The sequence below is a fragment of the Herpailurus yagouaroundi genome, unplaced genomic scaffold (assembly GCF_014898765.1).
Source record: "Herpailurus yagouaroundi ecotype Mexico unplaced genomic scaffold, PumYag 192, whole genome shotgun sequence".
Classification (NCBI taxonomy): Eukaryota; Metazoa; Chordata; class Mammalia; order Carnivora; family Felidae; genus Herpailurus; species Herpailurus yagouaroundi.
Window position 1 is genome coordinate 5,266,639 of NW_024412423.1, and position 27,586 is coordinate 5,294,224.

At 47.3% G+C, this 27,586-nt stretch overlaps 1 protein-coding gene across 3 annotated transcripts in view; it reads right to left on the reverse strand.

Moving 5' to 3' along the window:
* The window catches only part of SEMA6A (semaphorin 6A), a 137,320-nt gene extending 110,936 nt beyond the window's left edge, over positions 1 to 26,384 (reverse strand). For 2 of the 3 annotated variants that reach the window (XM_040444287.1, XM_040444286.1), the window contains exon 1: positions 25,778 to 26,384. The gene's annotated coding sequence lies outside the window, so the exon portion shown is untranslated. The remainder of the gene's footprint in view (positions 1 to 25,777) is intronic. The other variant, XM_040444288.1, reaches the window with a different exon arrangement.
* Between the last annotated feature and the right edge of the window lie 1,202 nt (positions 26,385 to 27,586).

Genomic DNA, 27,586 nt, shown 5'->3' on the forward strand with positions numbered 1-27,586 from the left:
TTTTTTTTTTTTTTCCTTCCCCTCCCCCATGGGTTTCTGTTAAGTTTCTCAAGATCCACATAAGAGTGAAACCATATGGTATCTGTCTTTCTCTGTATGGCTTATTTCACTTAGCATCACACTCTCCAGTTCCATCCATGTTGCTACAAAGGGCCATATTTCATTCTTTCTCATTGCCACGTAGTACTCCATTGTGTATATAAACCACAATTTCTTTACCCATTCATCAGTTGATGGACATTTAGGCTCTTTCCATAATTTGGCTATTGTTGAGAGTGCCGCTATAAACATTGGGGTACAAGTGCCCCTATGCATCAGTACTCCTGTGTCCCTTTGGGTAAATTCCTAGCAGTGCTATGGCTGGGTCATAGGGTAGGTCTATTTTTAATTTTTTGAGGAACCTCCACACTGTTTTCCAGAGTGGCTGCACCAGTTTGCATTCCCACCAACAGTGCAAGAGGGTTCCCGTTTCTCCACAGCCTCGCCAGCATCAGGTCATTAATTTCCATGGTATTTATTCCTGTGATGACTGCTGAGCCCCTTCGGTTTTATCTTAGCGAAATAAACGTATGTGCTACTAAAGGTTAGTTACAAGTTTCACACGGTCAGCAGGTCTGGATTATTTTAAGAAAGGAGAGATTACCAAGGGAAGGATCCTGTCCCAGGTTATCCGACACCACCACACCACCTTTTAGTCCGTGAACTTGAAACCAGGTCTGTGAAATAATACTCTAAAGGTGCTAATGTTAATAGTATCTAATGATACAGAGAGCCCCGTGTCAGGCTCCATGGGCTTGAAGCCTTGCCTTTAACTGGCTTTCCTGAATCACTGCAGAAGCAAAGACGATATGGAAGGCAAGGTTTTCTCCAGTGACCTGTCTGCATGTGCCCAGCAGACACCTCTGGGGACCCCGAGGCCTTCCACGGCATCCAGGTGCTGTGCACCTGACAGCGTGAGCAGTGTCTTTGGTTGACCTGGGCTTTTTTTTTGCACTGTGTAAAAACGTATGACACCCTTTGGTCTGCACCAAAACCTGGGCACAGAAGCTTGATTGTCTGATCACCTCACACACGAGGAAAGTCCTTCTCAGAATGACTGATGAAATCAGAGGCCCCCAAGACTAACTGGTCATTACAGTCACCTGAGGGATATTTGACACTTATGGGTTCCCAGGCCTCAACCCTGGAGATTCTGATCAGGTAGTCCTTGGGCAACCCCGTTTCCCAAACAGCTTCGTGCCTACTATTCTCACCTTTAAGGACGGGAATCCAATATTGTCAAGAGAGGAGTTGGATTAGTCCTGTTTTTAAATGTTAGCATCCACTGGCACATTCAACAAGTAACTCTGAATGCAAAAATAATTAGGCTATAGTCTCTTTTTTGGGCGATCTGAAAAGCGAGGGGCTTTATGGAGTTTGAAAAGCCTCATTTAGGTGAGATAAAGGCCATGGCCAATGAAAATGTACGCAGAAGACCCTCAAGGAGGAATGGGGAAGAGGAGGGTGACAAAGCTTTGGGTGTAGAGAAGATGTCAAAACAGGCAGGCAATAGAAGCCAATTCAAGTGTAGAATCGGTTCTGCTTGATATTTTCAAGTGAGTACACGCACACACACACGCATGCACACACACACATTCTTTTTGCAGCTTATGCCTCATCAGCATGCTTACATGAACAGATTTTGGGGAAAAAGAGTAAAAATAGGAAATACTTATCTAGCACTTACTATATAACAGGCCCTTAAAGCAATTTATACATATTGACTCATTTATCCTCACAGCAACCCGGAGGCAGATACTACTACTACGCCGTTTTACAGAGGGGGAAACTGAGGCACAGGGAGGTTGAGTGGTTTGCCTGAGGTCATGCACCTAGTGCGTGGTGAACTTTGGACTTGAACCCAGGCCTCTGCCTTTCTCTGCAAGTGGCCATGGACTCGCTGCCTCTCTTCTCTCGTCTCTTGCACAGTTCCTACCCCTAAGTTTTGACCTGATTATTGAATTCAGACATAATAGGTATCTCAGAGGATGTAATCACAACAAGCTTGCTCTATCAGCTTCCTGTTTGCAATTAAATGCAGGCCCCCTACAACAACATCATCAATAATCCCACTCAGGAATTAGGATGTCTGGACTGACAAAGTATCAGGAACCATCAGCTTTCTGACAGCTAGGGTAGGGCTTTAAAACAAATACCTGCCTGATGTTCGCCACAAGGACTCTCCCCAGAGTGTGTCACAGGATCCTGTCTACAAATCTGGACTAGGTCATTTCCATTAACCTGAAGAATGGTGACAACAAAAAGTGCAGACACCACTCCCTCCCCCACCAGCCCCCAGTCACTGACACCAGTCACAGAATTACTGATTCACCTGGAAAGACCACTGCAAGGGGAGCCACGGTCTTTGTTCCTATTCTTTAAAATTTCCCAGAATGTGTAAAATAACTCTATCCAGAGCCTGAGGCTTCTTCTGATGTTCACATTTCTTTTAAAAAAAAAAAAAAAAAAAAGATTGGTAGCCAACTGTCCTTTTCAACATGTTTCAGTTTGCCAAGCTGAAAATTACAAAGTGCAAGAGGTGGGCAGAAGGATAAGAACACGCAACTTTACATTGGCTCTCTTTTTATTCAAGAGGAGAATGTTTCTCCACTTTTCCCAAACCAGGGCAAAGACAGGTGCCACTGTGTCTTGTAAGGACAAAATGGGGTGGTGCGTATAAAAGATCCATGGGAAAGTCTGGCACCAGTGACTTAGCCCCTCCCCATGTCAGTTAACGGTTTGGTATGAAATGAAATCCTCCGAGCTTGGGCCTGTTTTCCATCGCTCAGCATAGCTGCACCAGGCCATGGAACGAGCCAGGTAAGAGCCCCAAAAGGTGGAAGGCGAGAGGGCCTGTGTCTTAGATGGGGCATTAGTCTGTATCCTATCTACCAGGAGACGGGTCCACCCACATCAGCTTCTCAACTTGCAAGGGCAGGTCAGTTTCTCTCCCAAAACCCTTTTTACCCCAGTGGGGGGAAAATAACTTACCCTTAATTACAGGAAGGTGTTAATAATGGGACGGTTTTACCAATGCACTAGAAAATGATTTCATAAGTAGTGCCACATGTTGGCCAGAGGTGACCGAAATGGAAACCTGTTCATGCAGCCATTGCCAAAATACACTAGAAAGTTGAAGTAAGATTTATGTGGATCGGGTGTAGGGATAAATAAGCCACGATGGAGATCCCGTCTCCAGGAGAAAAGCAGCTCCCTGCACAGACAAGGGTCCAGGAGGAGTTGGCTGTGTTGGAGCCAGCACTCATTCATTGCCAAGAATCCTTGTGAGTCACCGAAGGACACTTCTCCACTTGGAAAACAGGGGCAGCCTTACTAGTTTGCAAACCGCCTTGAAACCTATAGAGGAAAAATAAGTATATCTCGTGCATTTGAATAGCACATTACACGTTACATAACTCTGTATCAGACCTATTTTTTGGTGACTGCATCGGGAAGCTCTTACTAATACATTCACTTGAAACACAAGTCACCTCATTTACCTTTAAACACTTGCCAAAGCACCAAGTATAGTTTTAGCTGGATTTCTTACAAACCTCCCGCAAGGGAGGCCACTTCTGAACTCCTGAGTCCAGCCCCTCAAAGGTATTCGATCTTAAATACACCATCACGTTGACTGCTTTGGCTGGTCACGCGTGGTGTCGTTAGCGTCTGTTTAATATGGCAGCTGATGCCTTGTGGTCCCTTGGAAGTGGGCGGGAGCAGAGCCTTGGAGAGAAGTGGATTCTAATTGCCTGCCGCAGGACTGTGTGGCGCTGCCTGTGACAGCGGCAAATGGGGAAAAGAGGAAAGCATTAGAGAAGGTCTGTTGTCCTGGTGAAGTGGGATTCCTTGAACACACTGTGCTATAAAATGCGATTTGGCTCCACAGTGCCGAGAGCAAACAATGGACTCAATAGTACCCAGCACTGCTTGCCGGGCATATTCTAGCTCCTTTAGTGGGAGCTGCCTTTCATTCAAGGGAGCAGGAGCCGGCGCTAGAGAATGGAAAGGAGGGGGGTGTTATTATTGGTCCAGAGAAATCCTGAGAGTAAGATGTTAGGGGGACAAAACCCAGGAGACTTTGAGCCAGGGCAGAGACCACAATGAGAAACCCTCTTACACCTACCATGCTTCCAGCAAGTTGATCATGTGGGGGGATACAGAACTACAGAAGTGACTAATAAAATGTGTCCAGGCTCTTTATCTGGCTTAGTGTAGTACAGAGTGTGTTTTAGAAAGCTCTGGGCGGAGGATGAGTCTTGATTAGATCTCTCTGTCCGGGAAGGCGTGGGGACAAGGAGGCTTTAATGGGTATGTGTAGGGGCTGCAGAGTGTGGGAAGGTCTCTGCTTTGTGTCCTTACCCACGTGTGATTGGATTCCACGGAAAACAAATAGTGAACAGGATCATCAGTGAAACGTTCTCAGCCACCTAAGATGAAAACTATATCCTGCCTTAGAACAAAATTATTTGTCAGTCTCTAGCTGGGTAACAGATCGTATTAGCAATGAGTCAGGAGTTAAAAGTTTGCTCCCGACTTGCAAAACAGAGAGGAGAGAAACCCCCACGGAAAAAGTGCTCCAGGCACTAAAAGACAGTTTAACTGTTGAAATCAAAGACAGTAAATTGTAAACCTGTACATGTGGGAGCAAGTCCACCTAATTATGAATAGGGCATTGTCAAACCAGTTTGCCCCTGAACTATTCCCTTGAAACTAATTTGGGTTTCTTAAAACTCCATTTTAACCAAAATGTTGGGACGCAGTTACATTGTAGCTATTACTAACCGTCACAGTCAAAGGTATGAAATGAAGGACACATATTCTATTTGAGGGTTCACGTGAAGGTAACGTGATTATTTTGACAGTATTTGTTCAAAAATTACCGCAGAGAAACCAAATTCGTGGAGAAGATTCTGAGCTTTAAGACTTGCCTCGGTGGCTGGTGGGCGAACTCCAAAGGTCCCTGATCTGGTCACCTTTTTGAGAAGTTTCACTTGTTAATAAGCACATGCCTACAAGCATACTACCTACACACGACACAAACAACAGATACTCCTTTTGGAGGTTTTCTGTCCAGGAGTCTGGGAACCCAAAATCCTGGAGTGTGGAGAAAGCGGTTTCCCACCAGGCCTCCCCACTAAGCAAGGGAGGCAGGCTTGGACGCTGAGATGGTCACTGGCAGACCCAGCCCATTCCTGCCGTATTTGTTCAGATCATTAGGAGGGTGCCAATTAGCGCCTATTTCGGTGAAGGTTTTGTGTTGTGAACATCTGTCCACTAGCATCTGGCCATGGCCCAAGTCCATTTCACAAGAAACACCAAACAGCTGTCAGATGGTCCTGCGTTTGGATGGGTACCAAACGAACACAAAACTCCATGCCACCAGGGAGGAGGGGCCCCAGTTCCTATTATCCAACTCCGGATGTACCCGCAAGCTCTGACTCGATAGCACATTCCCTAACTCCTGACCAGCAACTTACTGATTTTTGTGAATTAGGTTTTGCCCAGCGCAGTAAATACTTGGGATGGGTAGAGCCAGAATGAAGTTGTGTTTGCTGGAGAACTGATGATCAGTTTGGCCTTTGTTTTTCCTTTGTGATCACCCACCTTCTTTTCTGCCTTCTCATTACACCTCAGGGAGGTAGGGGCGAAGGCTGGGTCGGACTAGGGATTTACTCTGCGACCCATCCGCTCTGCAGTTTTGGGGTTCACACGTTAGTTAGGTTTGGTGGAAAACAAGAGTTTAAGGCCCATGAATCAATGCGACGTTTTCAGTTTGCTAGTGTAAGTGCTCAATGCCACATAATAACTTAAAGTTGTGTTGCAGAAAATAACCTTTTCATATTTATACATTGGTTCTGAGTCAGGTATTAAATTAACAGATCTTTGGGCCCTCTTTGTTAGTGAAAATTTCTGAATTTTGTGATTTTACATATAACATTAAATGCGATCGAAATTCCGCATACAGAAAACTAAGCGATAAAACCCCTCTGTATTATTTCCTCGGAATTTCTATATCCTCTGTTTCCAGAACACGAGAAAGTTGTAGCTTGGGACATGTGGCATAACCCTGACCAGCCCAGGCTCCTAACTGGGCACTAGACCCCAACAAAGGCAAATTTAAAATGGAACGAATCCTAGTTGCCCCACCCAACACTTTATTTAATATTTTGGAAGTATCCAGTAGGATCTAATATATAATATAGCTTGATGCACATAGTAGGTATGCACTAAATATTTCCTAAATAAAATAATGAATGGCGATTCACTCAGCTATTGTGAATAATGCTGTGGCATACAAAAGAGCAGACAGGCAGAGACAGAAGCAGGCAGCAAGGCTCTTCTGGATGCTATCATCTTGTCATCATCTTGTCTTTTCAGTTTTAACTTCTATGCCAAGAACCATACCCTGCTGGTGACATAAAACACTGAATTTAGCCAGTTCTAGTAAGAGGACTTGTTGTCAAATTATAATAGCTAATTTTTATTGAGTGCTTATTGTATACCAGACATCATTGTGGTACAGACAGTCACACTGAGTCATGAGAGTTGCCTTCGGAGGTAGGCACTGTTTGTATTCCATTTTTACAGAGGAGGAAAATGAGGCACAGAGAGGTTAAGTAACTTTCCCAAGATCTTAGTAGAATAGGAAACTCCAGAGCTCATACTTTTTTTTTTTAATGTTTATTTTTTGAGAGAGAGAGAGAGAGAGAGAGAGAGAGCGCATGAGCAGGGGAGAGGCAGAGAGAGAGAGAGAGAGACACAGAATCCGAAGCAGGCTCCAGGCTCTGAGCTGTCAGCACAGAACAGAGCCTGACACACGGCCCGAACTCACCAACCGTGAGATCATGACCTGAGCCGAAGTCAGATGCTCAACTGATTCAGCCAGGCACCCCCAGAGCTCATATTTTAAGTACTCCCTGATGTCAGCCCTTTAAAAGAAAAGAAGTTGACTCCCAAGTGTCATTTGACCCTCAGCTTCACTGTCTGTGTGTCTGGCACTCATGTGGTCTCGTTCTTCCTGATGTGAAGCATCAAAACTATAGGGAGATCATCATGGCCACCAGTAACCACTTGCATTGAATTCGTGCCGTTCTGCTGCTATGAGCCGGATGTACTTGGGGCCTCGTAACGTTCCCTCCTCAACTTACCGAGGATGCCGACGCTGTACGTGCAACAGAGAGCTCCCGCGTCTGAAATGGACTCTGTGCACTTCCGGTAGACTCCGGAGCGTGCTTACTTTCATCCGGGAAAACACAGCGTTGGCGCTAGTGTCAGAAGTAGGTATGCACCGTAGTCGAGGCAGCACCGTAGGCATCTCTTCTTGCCACCTTCAGAGAATAAGCTACAGACAGCTGGAACTTCGTCTTGGAGGGTTTGGAATAGGGGAGCATATTGAAGTCTGAGAACTCTTCCCTGAGGGCTAATTACGCCATAGGCTTTGAGGCTGTATCCGGTCAAACATCTCGCCCCCAAGGGTGGTTGAAATGTTTTTCTTGACAGTTGTAATTTTTCTTTAAACTTATTACAGGAGGCCTTTTGGACATATTTAGAGCCTTTGTTACTGCATATTGCCCTTTTGCACACATACACGTATTCGGAGTTTGACTTCAGTTCCCAGGTCATCCGAGTGTGTGTTTTTCCACGCGGTATCATCCTCTGTGCCGTCAGCAGCTTTGGTGAGGGGCGCATTTAAATTTGTTCACAGTGTTTCCAAACCAGGCATCGTCAGCTTCTCTCTCTTTTTTTTTTTCAATTTTTTTTTTTAACATTTTATTTATTTTTGGGACAGGGAGAGACAGAGCATGAACAGGGGAGGGTCAGAGAGAGGGAGACACAGAATCTGAAACAGGCTCCAGGCTCTGAGCTGCCAGCACAGAGCCCGACGCGGGGCTCAAATCCACAGACCGTGAGATCATGACCTGAGCCGAAGTCGGCCGCTTAACCCACTGAGCCACCCAGGCGCCCCATCTCTTTTTTTTTTAATGTTTATTTATTTTTGAGAGAGAGGAGAGAGAGAGAGCACGAATGAGCAGGGGAGGGGCAGAGGGAGGGAGACACAGAAACAGAAGCAGGCTGCTGGCTGCAGGCTCCTAGCTGTCAGCACAGAGCCTGATGTGGGGCCTGAACCCACACGATCCATGAGATGACGACCTGAGCCGAAGTTAGACGCTTAACCGCTTAACCGACTGAGCCACCCAGGCGCCCCGGGCATCCTCAGCTTCTTGACCCTCTATTTAGAGACCGTGTCTAGCCAGGCTGGGTTAACTGCTGACTAGCTGCTTAGAATCCCTGCCTCGTTTTTCACCTTCATGGGAGCTACACCAAAGTGGTTGTGTTGAGATGAACTAACACTAGAGGGCAGCCTGCAAGTTGGAAACAACAGGACAGCAAAGTATCACAGTCGGAAAGTAATGTGGAGTTCAGTCTCTCAGCGTTCTGACACCCCACTGAGGTATGGTGTCCCCACGTAATATATAGGTATGAAATTACTCCTTAATGTTGAATTTGAATTGGCCTTTAAAATAAGACTTGAAGGCAAACTTAGGGAACTTGTCTCCCATCTAGAAACTCGGTTTGTTAGGCCTCCCTGTGGAAATTCATCCTGTTCTGTGTTACTTCCGTTATTTACTCCCTTTTTAAAATATGGAGTAAGGCTTTCTTGGTACAGGTTTTGTTTAGAAACCCCTGAAAGAGGGGCGCCTGGGTGGCTCAGTCGGTTAGGCGTCCGACTTCGGCTCAGGTCATGATCTCAAGGTCTGTGAGTTCGAGCCCCGCGTCGGGCTCTGTGCTGCCAGCTCAGAGCCTGGAGCCTGTTTCGGGTTCTGTGTCTCCCTCTCTCTGACCCTCCCCTGTTCATGCTCTGTCTCTTCGTGTCTCAAAAATAAAATAAAAATGTTAAAAAAAAAAAAAAAAAGAAACTGCTGAAAGAAAGATGTCATGTGAAGGGTAACTAGAGAATGCCCATCTTTTTAGGATCCTTTTTTTCACAGTGTTAATATTGGTTATTTTCAACTCTTAACGACATCGGAGGGTTCTGCTGGACAGCTGTACTTATATCGGCCCTTATCTAAAGGTTGATCCCATAAAATGAAACCCGAGATACCTCAGTCACTGATGTAATGAAGATTTCTTTCTTCCAAAGTAAGATCTTATTAAACACATTTTTTTTTTCCTTCCACTACATACGCAGCATTCAATTTTAGCACAAGGCGGCAAATAAGGCCTCGTGTCTGCTAACCCTGTCTTAGTAAATAAACAACACAAGTTAGGTGTTATTTGTGTTTGTGAATTACATCATCTATAACATTTTTGGTCGCATAAGGCAATTCAAGAGATTAAACACATATAAATAGGCCCAACATGGAGTGGGGTGGGGAGCCGTCAGCACTTGGCCACTCCTGCCCTTTTGTAACCTGTTTTTATCGATGCACTGGACGGTCCCTCAGTCGTTCTCAGGTTATCCGCCTCTTGTTAGGGCATTAACCTCCCAAATGTTGAGAAAGTGGTCCCAGCTCCCAGACCAAATGTGACAGTTGAGACACTTTTTTTTTTTTAAGTTCATTTATTTATTTTGAGAGTGAGAGCATGAGCATGAGTGAGAGAGGGAGAGAGAGAATCCCAAGCAGGTTCCGCACTGTCAGCGCAGAGCCTGATGTGGGGCTCGAACTCATGAGCTGAGAGATCTTGACCTGCACTGAAATCGGGAGTCGGATGCTTTGCCAACTGAGCCACCCAGGCTCCCTGACAGCTGAAACACTCTTAATTTCAAAATCTTTAGTGCTCGCTCTACAAAGCTGGGTGTGAGCACAGTAGGGCTCTAGGGCCAAGGCTTTGGTGTTTGGCCTGTTACGTGTCTTTTAAATCTGGGGTAAGATGGCTGTGAAATATGAACTCTTTTGTTTGTAAACTGGAGTTTCTTCTTGGCCACTGACCCCCACCCTCCTCTCAGTTCCCCAGTTATGATATCTTGGAGCCATTTTCTCTCCTTCTCCTTCCTCACCCAACGCGTCCAACTGGTCCCTATGTCCTGACGCCTGTATCTTACCACCTGCTCAGAATCCATTTCCTTTGTTCCACACACAGTGCTGGCAGATTTCTACCCCTAAAGGCCATCTCTGATGATGTCATCTTCTTGCTGAGAAGCTTCAGTTGTCTGCAGCTCCGGGTCCCTCTGGAGCATGGCAGAGTCCCCCACAGAGTGCTCTCAATCCCCTTCTGTCCTCAGCCTTCCACGCCACATCCCCAAGTCACCAGGAGGACCCCTTGCCGCCCTGGGGCCAAGTCCTCTATTTCCCTGCTTTGAGCGTTGGCTCGTGCTTTTCCCTTAGCCCCCCCGGCTTTTCTTCCCCTGCCCTCTCACCTACTGAAACCTCACTCCTTCAGGCAACTCAGATGCTTCCTCCTTCACAAAGTCCTGCCTTACCTCCCGGCTGGGTAGAGCTCTCCCTTCCTGTCCTTCTTAGTATCCTTAGCTAAGTACCCCAGCTTAGCAAATGCACTCTGCTTTAGGGATGGAGAGTAATCAGACCTTACACCAGAGTGAGTTTTCACATATCTACTTTGCTTGCTAGAATGTGGGCCCAGGGTCTGGCCCACGTTGGGTACACAGTCGATGGGTAAATTCTGCACTAGGTCATCATTGTACCTCTGCGGCATATCTAGAATCTGCCTGGTGTAAGTGCTAAATATATGATCTGGTGGATTAAATTGATTTGCTGCTTTCACTAGGCCTGATAGACTGGACCAGGCTGTCAAATGACCTTTGTCAGAGGGAAGATCCACTGACGTTGTACCATACGGTCTGTTTACTCCTTGCTAAAAACATGCTCCTGTGTCAATGGGTACAAGTTATCAGCCCCTGGAGGATACTCCTGCCGGAATGTGTGGGTCACCCTTCTGTCCCTCCATTCTACCGTGCCCCAGGGACAAGGTGTACCTTAATAGTGCTGTTTATTTGGATCCCTTCTATCAAACAGGACTAGAATCCCCATTAAAAACATCCTCCATTTTGCAGTTCATCTCCTTACAGATGACAACTCAAGACCCTACGAGCCTCTGGAGACAATGTCCTGAAATGGCATTCCACTGAGAAGCAGGGACTTAGGTCCATTTGCACTGATAACCTCAGGTGGAGTCCTTGGAAAGCTCCTTTTTAAAAAAATTTTGTTAATTTTATTTATTTCAATGGGGGAGGAGCAGAGAGAGAGAGAGAGAGAGAAAGAGACAGAATCCCAAGCAGGCTCCATGCTATCAGCCCAAAGCCCGACATGGGGCTCAATCCCATGACTTTGAGATTATGAACTGAGCCAAAATCTAGAGTTGGACGCTTAGCTGACTGAGCCACGCAGGTGCCCTCTTGAAAAGCTGCCTCTCAACTTGTTCTGTCCGTGTTCAGTCTGCACGGTAGGAACATCTATGGTTGGGAGGCTATCGTCGTTTTTCAAAAATTTTTAAGTATTGAGCAAACAGGGCAGTGGGGTGGAGGAGCACAAAACTTAGGTTCAGAAGATTAGGGACCTTGTCGCAAGCCCTTCCCTCACTGGAGGTACTCTTAGGCCAATTATTTGGCCTCTCTGAACCTCAGTTATCTCATCTTTAAATTGGGCATGATACCTGCCCTGCCTAACCCGGGTTGTAATGATGTTAAATGAGGCAATGTTTATAAACGCGCTCTGCAAAATATCCTTATGATATAAATAAGGTCTTTATCATTAATAATAACACTGTTAAATACCGTTCATGTTGGTGGTTATCAACGCGCCTGATACCTGAATGTGATGTGGGACTCAGCAAGACTCCTTCCTAGGCAGAACAGTCCTGTCTTGGCACCTCGCTGCTGGAAGCCAGTGCATCCTCTGCCCAGAAGGTGCCACTCTGGGAAGATGTGTCTTCACTTGAAACACAGGCAGTGAGAAACAATGAAATATGCAAATATGCTATGATGACTTTTAATAGAAAGAGCCTTTGGAGTTAAGACTAGTAGGTATGGTTGACAACAAGCAAGAAAAGACATTGTCCTAGTCCTACTTACAAAACCCTTTCAAGTTCTGCTCAGCAGAATTTGCATTTCAATAACACTGTGATAATGTCAAGCTATTCACAACATTTAAAGCCTTCTCTTGCACACCTGGCATGTTGTAGGATCTGCTGGGGAACTGGCTGTGGCTGTTTTCTAACAGCAGAGGCAATTATGTTGTCCTTTTCATTCCGGGGAGCGGATGTGTTTGGGCAATATTAACAGGTCTGATGTTCTGGACACGACAAAATACGGGAACGAAAGCTCCGCCCTCCACGATATCCCACGAGAATTAATTAACCAGCATATTCAACACACTGAACTTCCCCTCGTCACAAATGAGAGGAAACCCCTTGTAGAGAAAAGTTGACTTTTGAATAGAAAGCCTTTCCCTGTACTCTGTACATCCCTTTAAAGAGAAAAGTACCCAGTAGATGCTTGCGACCTTTTCTCTTGGCGACCCTGGAAAGCTACTCTCGTTGTTTCTACTCTCTATATCATCAGCAGCTCCCCTCCACTGAAAAAGCCTGGGATCTTGCGTTGACTTTACTTGCACTAAAAGTAAACGCATACTGCACACAATGGGACAACCATCTCAAAAATTATTCTAGATAATCACTACGCTAGAACACAGCACAGCAAATGTGACAAATCCATTTAATTTAGGTAATTTCTCCTTATGATGCTTACACATCGGTAAGCTTAATTGTAAAAGTTAAGCATTTATAATTCATAAGCACAAATTATGCTAAACTATATGTGTTATGTGCTATTGGAGTTTTATGTAAGCTACAAAATGATTATTCACACAGAAATTTAATTAATAAGATACTTATAATATAATTAATATATTATATCTAACTTTTATTAGACCCTCTAGTTAAAAGTCAAACATAAGTGGCATATTAACATTATAATTCAACTTCTTGATATCTGTAGTAAAACTCATGACACAGGAAAAAGTACTTTTAACGAAAAGTAAGACCTCTTTCTCTCCCATGCTTACCCTATTCCCTAGTCATTATGTTTAGCACACACTTCACAGGTACTTTTGGGCGAAGGAAATTTGGTCCACTTGGTCCACTGCCCCCAGCATAGAGTATCTTTCATTTGAAAGAACTCATGACTTAGACTCAGGTCATGATCTCACAGTTCATGAGTTCAAGCCCTGCGTCAGGCTCTATGCCATCAGCTTAGAGCCTGGAGCTTGCTTTGGATTCTGTGTCTCCCTCTCTCTCTGCCCCTCCCTAACACATGTTCTGTCTCTGTCTCTCTCTCTCTAAAATAAATAAACATTAAAAAAAATTGAAAAAAAAAACCCTCAAAGTCCCATTCCATCTTGAAAAGGAATGGCCTCTCATCCCCTTAGGAGCCAGTAAATATCATCAATTTTGTTAACTAAATTCCTTTAAAGTTAAAAATGCATCCCCCGAAGATTGAAAGTACTCTGTACCACTTATAAATGTCAGTTGCCCCTCAAGTGATTCTTCTTTCTTTACATGACCATTTTGCAAATGATACAGAATCACATTTTTCATAGAGGAACCTAGTGCGTTTTTCATGGCAACGTAATGGGAGCGTGTTTAAGTCACTGCCGTCTGAAAATGTTCCACCAAAAATAGAGCCTCCAAGGCACTGACGTCTTGGAGGCACAAAAGAAAATCTGTAATCAGAAATCATTAATTAAGGTTAATTAAAGTCCATATTGTATCTGACAGACATTCACACAAAAGTACTGCTTACTTTTCTTTAGGCTGTGTGTGCGATACGATGTCCGCCTGGACACCAAAGAGTAATCACAGTCTCATTATTGTCAAGAGGACAGCAACTTGAATTCACACAAACTCTTCTTCCAAGGGGAAAAAAAAAAGCTTCTGATCGGAAATATTAGTACCACTGTCCTCCCCATCACTATGCCTTTAAGAAAAATTAAAAAAAAAAAAAAAAAATCTTACTTGTGAGACTACCGTAAAATGAAGAAGACCTATTTTCTATCCTGCCAAATAATCAGAGGTCCATAATACTGAATTTACAAATGCATGTTTTCTTTGCTTCCCAGAGATAGTGGGAAGGGGAGGGGGAGAAGGGGGGTGCTGATAATTGCGGCCTATGGGTAAGCCAGACCACATGATCAAAATCTGCTGTGACACTTAAAAGCGTTTCTCCACGAGGAATTCTGGTGCCCAGAAGCCTGGTGAAGCCAGTAGCAATTAAGGCCATGTTATCCTTTTAATTTACTTGAAATTATTGGCCTCTAAAATCAATCATTTAGTGTGGTTGGGGAGGGGAGGGGTCAATATAATAGACACGTGCATTAAAAACGCTTGTTGATCTTACTCAAAAATTTTGGCAGGCTGGGACTGGGAAAATTTTAAACGGCTGCTTTGACGCTCCCACCCTGAAATAAAAACTAGTCATTTTCTAGTAAGGGGAGGCGGGGGGAAGTGACCAGTTTTCTAGATTAGGGCCATTGGTAAATGAATTCAAGGTTTTCTTCCCGTGAATCTGCCTGGGTTTTTTGTTGGAGGCCCCGCATGTCCTGACTTCAGTGCTGTGTGCCTCAAGTGTGGGATTGTTTTATGTTTTAATCTACAAAGGAATGAAATGGCTTGGCTTGGACTGGTAGGAGTCCTTGAAAGTCCACTTGAGAGATGGGAACTCCAGCATTACGACGCGTACCAGTATCTGTTCCACACGGCCAAATGCACCTAACAAAGGAAAGCTGTGTTCTCCATCACCCACAAAACACATAAATCACTGGGTGTGTGTGTATCTCATTCTTGCAGCAACTTCCTCCTCCCTGTCTTTTCTGGACTCGGTCACCCAATACATACACCACCAGGCAGCTTTTCCTAATCAACCCTGAAGTCACAAACCTAACAACAAAACCCGCCAAAGATGAGAATTCCAGAAAGGAAAAAAAAAAAAAAAAGCTCATGGACTCCAGAGCTGACAGGGCTGTTAGCTCTGTGGGCCAGGGTCGCAAAATACAGCGAAATGATCTCTAGCTCCTCAGGAAGGTGCGTCAAGCCTAAGAAAATCATAGAGGTTAAACCTGAACTTAAAGCACGGACCGTTTCCATCGCCACGCCAAAGCGTGCGGCACTCCTGAGGTCCTTCCGTGTAGTCAGCAAGCTGCAGAGCCCAAACCGAATCATGAACCTGACGTTTTGAGCAAAGCCACGCACGCCCTCATTTACCTCCGCACTTGTGAATAGCCTTAACGAAGAGCTTGCACCCTTCGGCTTTCTTGTTGAAAGATGAAAGTGACATCGGCCCCTGGACGGTCATTCCCCCCCCCTGCCCCCCACCAGGAAGACTGAGCAAGAGGCAGATCCTGGAGTAGATATCAGCTGGATGTGCACATAACAAGGTCCAGAGAGACCTTCTCAGAAGTCGCCTCTTTTAATCCAACACTGAATTATACGAGAGGCGGTTTTCGGTGCTTTCAGAGCACCACAAAGTGCCAAGATAACTGCGAGGCTTGCACGCCCCAGTATATCTCGAACCTTTCCCAAGACACCCCAACACTATCTGAGGCACTGAAACTATGGCAACCGAATAAGAAAGCAGCCTCCATGATTAATAGATGAAGATCCCAGCGACAGTGTCTAGCTAGGGCCATCATTCATGATGCGAGAAGAATTAGCACGGAATCCATCTCGCAGACCACTTACAAGGATCCTTCCTATAAAAAAAAAAAAAAAAATCCACCTAACTGCCATTCGGCCGCATGCACTCTGGTTTAGAATGCCGCAAACAATTTGGTTTCTATTTCTCACTCCCCATGCGGGGATGGGGATGTTCTCAGTGACTCAGATGCTCACATTTTTGGAATAATGAAAGGCTTAATAGATTGGCTTTCCACCTGGGTATTTGAGGCCTAAGCACAAATGCATTCAAACACCAAAGTATGTGAATGAAGTCCTGTGGTTCTCGGGGTAAAAAGGAGGAAAGACAGTTGTTGGATTGTTTGGGTGGGTTTTTTTTTTTTTTTTTTTTGTGGAAAGCTGTTTTTCATACAGCATTCCGTTTTCAGGAAGGGAACGTTGCCATTCACCAGCTCAATCAGCATTCTCTCAGTTTCCTCGTTGGAGGACAGTAGGAGTCTGGGGGAGGGGGAGGCAAGGGCTGGAGTCGCTGTAATATTAATGAGAAGATGGAAAATACGTTCCTTAAAAGAAGATTCAGGAATAGGAGAAAGGAAAAAAGGACGGAGCCTTCACAGGAGAGCTTGTCTATAAAAGGCTCATCTAACGCCAGGACGTAATTACTATATTCTTCATTTCTTCCCACTTCCTAAAATGTTTACTTTCCAGCGGCATGTTGTCACTGTGTTCAGTGACACAGCCCGTTGTGTTCTAGAAATGCTTCACATCAAATCATGGCAGAGGCTTGGTCTGAAATACGTTGGCGGGGCAGAAGGGATAAGAGAGGGGTGAAGAAGCATCAGTTTTTAGAGATCCTTCTAAATTGTTTTAATTGGCGTGGATTCTTTAAATTAAATATTCTACAGATGGCAATTACAGGTTAGTTGGAAACCACCAGAAAGTGCTGAATCACGTTAAATGAAAGCCTCTAAGGTCTAAGGGCTGTGTGTGGAAATACCTGTCTAACAGTTCTTTCAAAGCAACAGCCATCACACTTGCTGCTGGAAAGGGCCTGGCCCTTCGGTCTTTGGGGTGTGTTAATTGTGGATTTATTTCATTGTCTTGACATCCTCTTTCCACGTACAAAGTTTAAGAGACAATTTTTTTTTTTTCTCCTCGATGAAAATAACTAATTGTAAGCCATGGAGGGAGTCTTGCTTCTCCTGGGTGGAGAGGGAGACCATCAGGGAATTGTGATAGTACCAGTTTCTTGCCCCTGTCCCTGTGCCTTTTAGAGGTGCAGCTGAGAAGTATCGTCTGAATCAAATGTCAGATGATATGGCAGTATACCAGTCAGTACAGTAAATGCTGTCTCTCTTGGGGTCGGCCAACTGCTCCATTTGGTGGGGACGGTAGTGGTTTGCTTCTGCACGGAGACTCCTGCTCTCCCAAGCGTAGTTCACGCGTGGCGAGAGAAGAGTGACACGGCAAGTGTATGGCCACCAGGAAGGCAGTCTGGGAGAAGTCCCAGCCACCGCCTCTTGGAACACTCAGCGGGGAGACAAGCCTCTCTCCTATGACAGGTATGGCCCTTGGGGTCAATTCAGCTCATCCCTGAACCGATATTATGGGCTGCTCTTGGATTCTTTAGTTGTATGCAGGTTGTGTATTTTATTTTTCAATGTTGGGAAGTGAAGGCTATCATATTTAAAAAAAGAAAACTAGCCATCCTTTGGGCTCTTATGTGATGTAAAGTCTTGTGCTGCCTGCTAGGGTTTTATTTGTGTAATGTCTTTTCTTCCATGTTTTTGGTGTGATATTTCAACGTTGAAAGTTAGGAAAAGGATCACGACTCCTCTTCTGGTGCAAATGACCCTTTCACACGCTTCCCAGCTTAAAACCCTTGTCCCTGTGGCCAACTCACAGTGTGAATGTTCATTTCTAGTCCAAAGGCTGTTTCCTTTGCATCATCTCTGTCTGCTGCACTTTTGTGGCCATTTCCTTTGTACTGTCCCACCAGGGCACTCTCCATGACTACCGTCACCGAGAAAATCATAACATCTAGTATTTAAAGAGCATGTATCGTGTGCCAGGCATTGTGCTGTGAATTTTACAGATGTTATATTTCCTCTTCTTAGCATCATACCAGCATCTTACAGACAGAAACTGAGGCAGAGACGTAACTGGTTCAAAGTCACGCTCTTTGTAAATGGCCAAAAATGGGATGCGGATCCCGGTGTGTCATGTGTGCCTAAGAAGCGTGGCCTCTGCAGTGCCCCTTTACCTGCCCACTGCCTTCCCCTGACAGTCCCTCCACATTTATAAATTGTATGTCACAAAATCGTAATGAGTTCTCCCCTGTTACAGCAAGGATCAAAACTCCTCTCCTACTACCCTTGGTTCACCCTGACATGTCTGTTCTACATTAATGCTTACATTGACATGAACTATTTTAGGACTTACCTCAGCAAAAACAATGCTCTTACTTTTTATAATGCCTGGCAGAGTGCCACCCCCCGACCTTGCCCGATTTAATGGTCACACTGAAAGCTTTCATTACTCCAGGCGGTTGGCATTCTCATTAATAGGGCTGCTATACATGCTCTATGTAGACTGTGAATTTTCAGTGAACTTGAGGATCTTATTTAATTTCATAATGTGGTTTATGCTAAAATGTGACATCAACAGCATATAATCTTTTATGCTTTAGAAGACGATGAAGCAAGGTCTCTGCTAGGCTGGAGGCGGGAAGGTCTGGGCTGGGGAGAAGGGAATTAGCATCAGACTTCTCAAGTTTCCAGAGCACATTTCATATTTTACCAAAAACGTTCACATTTGTGACTTCATGTTATCTTCCTAGCAGTCGTAGAAGGTAGGAAGCACAGGTTTACTATGCGCAATTTTTATTTAAAATACTGCAGCTCTCGGGGCACCTGGGTGGCTCAGTTGGTTAAGCATCTGACTTTGGCTCAGGTCACGATCTCACAGTTCACGAGTTCGAGCCCCACATCGGGCTCTGTGCTGACAGCTCAGAGCCTGGAGCCTGCTTCCGATCCTGTGTCTCCCTCTCTCTCTGCCCCTCACCCACTCACGCTCTGTCTCTCTGTGTGTCTCAAAAATGAATACATATTTTTAAAAAATTAAGAAATAAAAATTAAATAAAGTACTGTAGCTCCAGGGAGGTTAAATGGCTTGTCCAAGGTAGGAAGAGTCTTGAACCCAGGACATGCGACTCCAAGTGCAAGACCCTTAACAACAGTTATCACTGTACTAGTAGAAGTACAGGGCAGAAATGTGGGTTCATTAGCAGACCATTTCCTCCTGTTAGAAAGGTGAATTTTCAAAAGTACTACTAGCAAACTCCAGAAAAGCAAGACAGTTCTGTGGCCAGTGGTTAGAATGCCGACCGAATGAGGCCAAAGTCAAAAGCTCAATCCCCACAAGTGCTGGCTGTCTTCCTAGCTCTGTTTCTTGGCAAGTTGCTTTTTTACCTAACTCAGATTCCCTCCAGCTTCACCCAGGTGTCCCACAGATGTGTGCTCTTGGCCACAGAGGGGACTGGGTGAGAGTGTGGGAATGAGCAGGCTCCAGTCCGTCACCAAGACTGGGAAAACAACCCACAGTGAATGCTCCACTAATGGTGCATGAGACATATCACCTGTGTGCATGGAAGACCGTGTTATACACTCACTCATTCACATATGCAGGAAGTATTCCACTGGATGAAAACATAAGAAAGGAAAACAAGAGCAGACAAAAGAGGTAAAGACTAGTGTTTGCAAAAAGATGCACCTTGTACTGATTCATCAATGAGTTGATTCAGCTCATCTCATGAATGGCCTATGATGTGCCAGGCACGGGTTTTAGGTGTTGGAGATACAGCAGTGAACAACACATGAAAAGTCTTTCCTCATGGCCTTGCATTCGAGTGGGAGACAGAAAAAACATATAGTCTGTCAGGCTGTAAAAAGTGAGAAGGGAAACAAGTGAGGCAGTCCAGGGAGGTAGGGAGTCTTGGGGGAAAGGGTGAAGTAAATAAGGTGATCAGAAAAGGCTTCACTGTGAAAGTGACATTTGCACAGAGACCTAAGGATATGAGGAGACAATCACACGGCTGTCTGGGGAAAGAATCATCCAAAGCCATGGAAGAGCAAGTGTGAAGACCATGCAAAGGACCCTGAAGACGATCCAGCAATGGCACTACTAGGGACTTACCTAAAGGCTACAAAAATACAAATTCAAAGGGGCATGTGCCCCCCAATGTTTACAGCAGCATTATCAACAATAGCCAAACCATGGGGAGAGACCAAATGTCCACTGGCTGATGAATGGATAAAGAAGATGTTGTGTATGTATGTGTGTGTATAGACATACAATGGAATATTACTCAACCGCCAAAAAGAATGAAATCTTGCCATTTGCAAGGACATGGATGGAACTAGAGTATATTATGCTAAGTGAAATAAGTCAGAGAAAGATAAATATGATTTAGTCACATGTGGAATTTAAGAAACAGAACAGATGAACATTAGGAAGGCAGGACAGAGCAGAAAGGGAAACAAAACACAAGAGGCTCTTAAACGATAGAGAACAGACTGAGGGCTGCTGGAAGGAGGTGGGTGGGGAAGGGGCATCAAGGAAGGCACTTGTTGGGATGAGCACCGGGTGTTGTATGTTAGTGATGAATCACTGAATTCTACTCCTGAAACCAATATTGCCCTGTATGTTAACTAAAATTTAAATTTAAAAAAAAAAAAAAAAAAAAAGGACCATAAAGAGAGCACGCCTGGCATATTCACATAGCCCCAAAGGGGGGGGGGGGGTCAGAGAGGTGGGGATCAGAGCACAGACATGTAGGGCCATAAAGGCCATAGGACACACTTTGGCTTCTGCTGGAATGAGATGGGAAAGGATTTGAGCAAAACTGATCTCATCTGGCTTCGATTTTTTTTTTTTTAAGTTTATTTATTTTGAGAGAGACAGAGACAGCACGAGTGGGGGAGGGTCGGAGACAGGAGCCAAGAGCATCCCAGGCAGGCTCCACACCAACAGCGCAGAGCTCGATGCAGGGCTGGAACCCACGGAACCCCAAGATCATGTGACCTGAGCAGAAACCAAGAGTCACCTCCTAACTGACTGAGCCACCCAGGCGCCCTCTGGCTTCAAGTTTTTAAAAAGTCACTTTGGCTGCTGTGTTGAGAAACGACTATAGGGGGGCAGGAGCAGAGCAGGGAGACTGGTTGCAGGCTGGCACAGTAAAGCGGCAGGAGAGAACACTGACTTGGCTACTCTGAGGGCCACAGAGGTGGGAGATCTGGAGGAAGTCCTCAGGCATTCTGAAGGAGGGGTCAGCAGCCTTGCAGGCGGAGCGGCTGTGATGACAGAAGAGAAGAGAAGAGTGGAGGATATAACTGTTAAGTGGTTACATGCAAGCAGCTCTAACAGTTACCAAGATGGAGAAGATGATAATAAGAAAAGCATATTTGGGGGGGGAAAGATCCAGAATCGGGTGTTCTAAACATGTTAGGTGGGCGATACCTATTGGATCCAAGAAGAGCTACCTAACTTTTGGCATTTACTACTTGAGAGACCCAAGAGAGAGGGGTCCCGGCTGAAGACGTGACTTGGGAAACATCCGAATACTGATCCTTTTATGGGGCACTCTCCATTACTGCAATTAGAATGACTCTAATCGAAAGGTTTTGCAAGAACTCACCTGCTTCACAAAGCAGGGTGCCCTTGGGTATATACTCCACTGTCATAGTCCCATGCTGAGGAGCCTGTACTGCCTCCTCCCCTTGACGTTTGTGTGGTGTGACATCTTACTTGCCCATTTCAGAGGGATTAAATGCCTCCCGCCCTCCCCTACCTTACCACATCCCCAAGAGGCAACCGCGAGGTTGCCAGCAGAGCATAGCTCAGTGGATGAGAAAAGCCTTCCCTGTGGAGTAGAAATATCTCAGAGGTGACTTGGCTCTGGGGTACCTCAAGAGAGTAGGGGGACACTGATGCGGGAGGGCACGGCAGGATGTTTCCAGGCTCCGCCTTCCTCCGGACACGTCAACCTCCAGGCACACCCGCTGTAGGAGGAGGACAATAAATGGTCTAAACCTGGGGCGGGGGAGGGGGGGAAACCATACAGAGATCCGTGCAGCCTCTCTCTGGCTTTACATACTGCTGCAAACGGCAGATGCTTAATTAAAGCCTTTGCAATTAGTTTGGCTTGTTCCGTGATTCCTTTCTGCAAACAAATAGGATGGGGAGAATATATTCGCTTTTGGCAATCTAGTTCCAAAAAACTTCTTTTCCCATGATCACTCTTTTGTCCTCCTCGGAAAAGAGCTGAACCACTCTGTACACATAGTAAAGTATCCGACTTACCTCCTCGTTCAAAACAGTATTTTTCCTTCCATTTCATATGGGAGTGCAATTACCCGTTTGCTTTTAAAGCATGAGTATTTATTTTGAATTTAATACAAGTTCTTAATTTGGGTGTCTTATTTTTATTCAGGGAAGATAACAGTCTTCCTAATTCTTGCCATCCTTCTGATTCAACATACTAAGCAATGTTATCCGCCTACTCAAAATGCAAATGCTATATTTTTTTAATGATGGGAAAAGCATTCACTAGACTTGGAAAGAACTTGAGGGCTGTGTGTTTGTGTATGTGTGTCACTGTGTGGGTAAATAAAGAGTTGCACTTATTGCCACTTGATAATAACCACTTATTTGCAGCCACGGGGACGGGGGGGGGCGGCGAGGGGGTACCAGGTCCACTCTAAGTGGAGAAATGTGAATCATGTGTGGCTATTTCTTTCATTGATTTACCTATTCAACATTTGAGTGTCTATATGCCAGTTCTTAGGAATTTTTAGCCTATTTAAATGTAGATGTTGTATGCAATCAATACATTCTGCAGATGGCTCCTGAGACCATGATTTTGGGTGTCTGCTGAAAATTTACATATGTGGATTACATGCATTATTGAAGAGTGTGGCCCATCTCCACAGGGGGATAGTTGCAAAACATAACACGCTTTGGGAAGACTGTTAGTAAGAAACAGGAGCTACAATGCATATATATATCAAATTGGTAAAAGACAACCCAGAAATGAGGTTTTAAGACTGATATTCCATTATTTTCTGCTTTCAGATTGTTTGGCAAAGTGCCTCATTCAAGAATATCCTAGAACCGGGGCGCCTGGGTGGCTCAGTCGGTTGAACATCCAACTTCGGCTCAGGTCATGATCTCGCGGTTCGTAAGTTCGAGTCCCGCATCGAGCTCTGTGCTGACAGCTCAGAGCCTGGAGCCTGCTTCAGTTTCAGTGTCTCCCTCTCACTTCCCCTCCTCTGCTCATGCTCTGTCTCTCAACAATAAATAAGCATTAAAAAAGCATTTTAAGAATATCCTAGAACCAAAATAATAATATGGGGTGGGGGTTACTCAAGTTTCAAATAAAAGTTATCAGGTAAACAAGCATGGGTAAACCAAATTGAAATAGTGCAATTATTTTTTAACAGATAGTTTTAGGTTAATAGGTGGAGACACTGGTCTGCCACTGCTTTTAAGGTTAGGTTAATAATTAACTTTGGTGCCTGGAGTAGTTTAATCAAAGCTTACTGTAAATCATAAAACTCCATGCAGACTAAACAGGGTATTAAAAAGATAAAACATATAAAATGCTTGCCATCTTGACCTCTGGTAGCCACTTGGAGGAGGTGTAAAAATACGATATTTTCATTCAGAATCGGGGACAGGCATCTTTACTTTTGGGGAAAAGGCCTAAATGAAGGATTCATGTGTCAAGAACCAACAGTCTTTCCCCTGCCATCAGAGAGGACTTGAAGCCCCAGAAATATGTCCGAAGGAAGACCGACAATTACCAGGATTAGAGGAGGCAGAGGCACTGACCTTCCTACCCCGGAAAGACTTAACAACCAGCGCTGGGGGGCATTACATAGCTTTCCTGAGACCTGCTGGCAGAACGCTGCCGCCGCCGCAACAGGGTGAAACATCTTTTCAGATTTGAGGCAAAGAAAGTTGTGCGTACAAGTGCAAGCATCTGCGTGTGTGTGTGTGTGTGTGTGTGTGTGTGTGTGTGTGTCCGCGCACGCCTGTGTTTTAAACCTTTCATGGATCCCATTCAGCAAGTAGCAACTTGATTTCCATCCAGCGGAAGCAGAAAGCGATCCCCCCGTGGCAGTAACTGGCCACCGCATTCTCAAAGCAGCCAGCCACCTTTCTCCCAAGAACCGACTCGGAAGGGACGTTGGGGCTGCCCACTGCCGATACAGGCCGGAGGCCGCGGCTGCAAGTGCTTGCCTTGGCTGTGAAGACAGCAGTTCCTCCCCCGCTCCATGAACACCTGGCTCCCGTCTCCGCTCCTCCCTGGAAACCCGCCGCCGGCTGGAAAACTGCGCGTGGCAGGGGGTGGGGGGCGGTGGGGGAGCTGGGGACGCTGCACTTGGAACTGGTACTTACAAGCCAGCGAGTCCGGGCTCCTGCCCACAGGCCACCCGTGCGTCAGCCGCTGTCCAGTGGCCGCACCAGCATCCTAAACCCTCCCCCTTAACTTCCCGCCCCCCACCCTTCCTCGACTGGTCCAGCTAGTGCAGCGCGAAGACCCTGAGCAAACTGCGCACGGTGGGCGCCACTGTCTGTGGGCCAGCACCTAACTCCCCGCATCCTGGGCGGTCCACCCGCTTCCCTCCGGGTTCGGTTTCCCGCGGACTGCACAAGCTGAGCCCCAATCCTGTCGTGCCCGCCACCCCTGGCTTTCAGAGAAACTTTCCAGAAGCTCCTGGTCGGGTGACCCCGCGGTGGAAAAGGAGGCGGCGCCGGGCGGAGGGGAGTCGAGGGAGCGGGAAAGACAGCCGAATCCTGTTTCCTTTCGCGAAACGCACAAGTTCGGGACTGCTCCCTGGCTCCCCCTTTACCACTCGGGTGGTGGGAGGAGGGAGCGGACCTCAGGATCCTGCTTTGCACCGTGTGCCACAGTGGGGGGCTGAGAAAAAAGAATCTGGAGAAGAGACACTTTCCACCCCAGCAGGGTCTTACAGGGTGGGTGGGCACTGTCGGGCTAGCTCCTGAGCGCCCCACTGTCCGCGAGGGAGCTCTCTAGGACGCAGCGAGTAGTTCGGACCTCCAGAACCGGTGGCCTGGGCAGAGCCCTGGTCTGGGTAGCAAGCTCTGGGTCATCTATTGCCAAGTCTTCCCACCCTTCCCCCTCAGGGACAACTCCTTTCCCTAGAGAGACCTCGTGGATTTTGGAGGAGAGCGCAGCGGCCGCCAAGCCCCGGCGTGGCGGGCTCGGTGCTGGAGGGGGACGCAGCCGCGACAGATGCTGTCCTCGCCCGGCCAGAAGGGAGCTACAGCGGGGGACAGAACCCAGGGCGGGGGGCGCCGCGCCACACCGGGAGGAGACCGTTCCTGGGCACTCTCACTCGAGCAAACAAAGCCCGGAACCTCTGGTGCCAGCGGCCACGAAAGCCGGGATGTCACCAAGTGGCAGGGCGCACGGGTACCAGGGCCATTACAAGTTTCCCCGCACTCCACAGAGCCCAGCCCAGACCCCGGGCGGACAACAAAAGATTCTCTTCGCTTTCCCACCGTCTCTGCGGAACCCCTTCTCCCACCCCAGAACCCAAACCTGGTGCTGGGCGAAAACAGCGCTCTGCTGCCCAGCGTTCGCCAGCCCTCGAGGGCAGAACCCCTTCCCCAGCCTTTGCACCAGGACTGGGAGCTTCTGAAAATCCCACCCTCTCGGGGCCTCTCTGCTGCCCGTTGGCCAGAAAGTGAGGACGAGCCCCGGGTCCTGTACACACATCCCCCAGCCAGGCAGCACCGCGCGGTCGCGGTCCCGGGCGGCGCCGGGCGTGTGCGCGGCGCGGGTGGGGAAGCTCGCAACACGGAGCCGGGCGGTCTCCCCGTCACAGGGCGGAGAGGAGCGGGCCGGGCTCACGACTGCTCCCCAAGGGCCCGGCAACGCACGGAAGACAGACACCAGACAAAATAAAACGCAGCTACCACAAAGCCGACAGCGCGTGCCGGCCGGCCGCGGCCCCGGGACCCGCTGGCCGGAGGCGAGCCGCCCGGAGAGGTGGGGCGCGCCGGGGCGCCCCAGCCGTACCTTTTCGGTGCATCGACGGGCAGGCGGCCGGGGCTCGGAGCGCGCTGGTACAGCGAGTATCCCATTTAGTAATCCATTATCGAGGAGATCTCTCCGGGCCGCAAGCTGCGCTCTCTCCTTTGCAAGCCTTTGTCATTCCTACATGTGTGCTTGTCTCTTTGGGGGTAACAGTCGCGGCGACTACTTTCTGGGATGCAAACGCGCTGTGTTCATCTCCAATGACAGGCGCAGAAGGGGAGAGGAAAAAAGAAAGAAAAACCAACAAGGAAGGAGTGAATGTTAAAGAAAGTCTTCTCCAGGTCCAAATTCCACTTGGATTCCACTCCGGTGAGTCCCTTCGGTGGTGTCTGCGCGGATTAACAAGTCATTTCAGGGTGGGGGGCGGGGTGGGGGCTGGGGCAGGGGGCACGCTGTAGCCCCGCTCGGCGACCGCGAGGGCTGTGCCGCGGGTGTGGCGACGCTGGCCGCTACCGCCGCTCCTAGGCGGGCATCGCGGGCGGTCGGCCCCGCGGAGAAGCGCCGCTACTGCGTCCCGAGCGCCTGGGCAGCCGAGTGCGCGGGGAGCGGAGTTGGCTGCAGCCTCACCCGGTGCCGCTCACTACTCCTCTGTCACTGGAGAGGCCGCGGCTCCCGGGCGGAGCCAAGTCCCGGACTGGATTGCGCAGAGCGGACTCTCCTCCCGCAACCCCGCCTCCTTTGGCTGGCGTCTTCTCCGACCCAAAGGAGGGCTGTGGTGTTTGTGTGTGAATGTGAGTGAGCGTGGCCGAGAGGGGGAGAACCTACGCGGCGTGGCTGCAGGTGGAGCCTTGCACCGACTGGTCAGCGAGGCTTCCTTCCACCACGGTTCCCGGCCCCGCCGCGCGGTGGGTGGAGGTCCCCGTGGGATTGACTCGGGCTGGAGCCCGCCCCTGCTTCCCCCACCCCCGCATCTGCTCTAGCAAAGAAGAAGAAGAAGGAGAAAAAAAAAAAAAAATCCCGGACAGCATTGCTGAGCCCTGCCAAATCAGAAAAATAAATAAAAATAGACGTAGTGCAGGAGCGAGTTACAAGAAAGGATCTGTTCATCGATTTTCTTAAATGGAAAAGTTTTAAAGGATGAGGGTAAGTGAACGATGAGCCTTTCTAATTCTGATTACTGTATCAAGAGGTAGATTCCAGAAGTGACGCGCCCAGATGAATTGGATGAAAGCCGATGCGGTTAAAAACACACACACATCGAAGATACGAACATTGCTATTAGTTAACGCGCATACAACATGTTAATAAAGCATGTTAAGTAAGCACGTAAACTGTAGTACAAAGAATGGTGTCACCAACGACAGCCACAGTCCGTTTTGAAACTTAGAAAGTGTGTGGACTGTCCTTGGAAATGTAAGTAAACTTCAGAAAGACGACGCAGACAATCCCAGTGAGAATCCAACAGCTTCGTGCGAGAAGTAAATCGCAACTTCTTACACGGCGCTATTGTTACGATCACACCAAGAATGGCAGGCGCAGACCTCCTCCACCGCGTGAACTTGCGGTCGCCAAAAAGCTTCGCAGTTACAGGTTTATGCCAAGTAGTCAGGCCACACCGTGTCCCCCTCCCCCGGGCCCCTGCTCGCTCCCCGCCGCGCCCGCACGCCCCGCTAACCACTGCGCGAGGTGGCCGCGGTTCCCCAGTGGGCTTCGCAGATGGTGCGGGCTGGAGCCACCGCCTTTAAAGAAAGTAGCACTGGGCCACCAAGCAGTTCTCGAAGCAAAATTTCCCAGTCATGGGGTCGGCCGTGAAAAGCGCTGGGAGGAGGATCAGGGTCCCAGTTGCCCTTA